Consider the following 1,738-nt stretch of genomic DNA (forward strand, 5'->3'; position numbering starts at 1 on the left):
CTTTCTTTCTTTCTTTCTTTCTTTCTTTCTTTCTTTCTTTCTTTCTTTCTTTCTTTCTTTCTTTCTTTCTTTCTTTCTTTCTTCTTTCTTTCTTTTTTTCCTTTTTAAAGTAAGCTCCATGCCCAGCATGAAGCCCACTGAAGGGCTTGAACTCATGACCCTGAGATCAAGAACTGAGCTGAGATCAAGAGTCAGATGCTTAATCAGCTGAGGCATCCCCGTGCCCTCCCATCTTTTTTTAAGTAGGCTCCACACCGATAAAGCTTTAGGGCACATTTCTGGACAAAGCTCATAGGGATGCATTTGGGCTAAGAGGGAACAGTTAAAAACTCTTGTTCATCTTTTGGCCTTAGGTGGAGGGGGGAAGGATTAGGCCAGTTGAGAGCTGTTTCCTCTTAGGAGGATTCCCTGTCCTGGGAAAACCTAGCCAGACCAAATTGCGGCCCAGGGGATAGGAGTAAGTGGTTTGGGAGACTCTGCTGTGGGCCTGAAGGACAAAGTCTTTCCTTTGGGATATCTTTAGTTGTTTCTTTTCACCATCAGATTGGTAAGACCTGGCGGGTTGAGAAAAGGGTGTGACCCAGGGAAAAGTAGGCAAGGATGACTTGATTTTCTTTTAGTATGGCAGGGAGTAGAGGATTAAAAGTCGGTGACTCACACATGTCCAGTTCAGCTCACTCCAGATAGGGGTCTGAGGCCAACACAGAGTACAAAGTATTCCTTTGCCCAGAGTGGCTCATCTCAACACTTTCCTAAAGCAGCAGTTCTCCAGGCATGATCCACAGCCCTTGGGGGGTTTCTGGGACCCTTTCAGGAAATCTGCAAGCTCAAACCATCTTCATAATAACACTATGATGTTATTTGCCTTTTTAATTGAATGCTGCAAAAGCAAAGGGAACTGAAGTGCTGGCATGAATCAAAGCATTAGCTTTATGCTTTAATACAGTGTGGTATTAAAACTGTATATTTTACCAGCATAAACTCACAATTAAAAAAAAGAACCAGCTTCACATAAAAACATCTTTTTAATATTATGTGTGATGCAATGGGCAAGTAATACATAAAGCATTTCTGCTGCAGACCTAAGTACACTGGTTGTTATTTTTTAAAAAGTGCATTGCAATTGTTTGAGTTACAAGCTGAACTAACATTTTTCATGGCACTTCGTTTTTACTTGACAGAATGACTGACAAACTATGATTATTCAGGTTAGAGCATTTGGCAGATGTTTTTTCCAAAAGTGAATCAAGTGAGTCTATTAGTTCAAGGAAAATAACTACTATCATGTGTTGCTAATAAGATTCAAGCTTTTAACCAAAAGATAGATTTTTGGAAAGCTTATGTTAGCACTATGAGCTTGAACGCTTCCCAACACTTAAAGACTTTTCTGATAAGTCAGTGGTGATATGAACAAATGTGATTTTTAAAATACTTTATAATAAAATGTGTCAACATTAGGAAGCTCTGTATATCTCAGTGAACAAATATCTTCCAACTGACCAATGCATGATGTTTCAAAATCATGCATGAATCAAAGATCCATTCCAAGTGCAAATAGACAAATAGATTTTAATGTAGCAGATATGCAAAGTTCATTGATATTGTTTCAGATTCCACATTGCAACTAATCTTTAAAGAACTCCCACTTGTCAAGGTTTGGGTAACAAATAACATCTGTAATTATTTGAAAAGGCTATTAAAATAGTCCTCTCTTTTCCGATTCCACATCTGTCCGAGG

The sequence above is a fragment of the Neomonachus schauinslandi genome, chromosome 7, assembly GCF_002201575.2.
Source record: "Neomonachus schauinslandi chromosome 7, ASM220157v2, whole genome shotgun sequence".
Classification (NCBI taxonomy): Eukaryota; Metazoa; Chordata; class Mammalia; order Carnivora; family Phocidae; genus Neomonachus; species Neomonachus schauinslandi.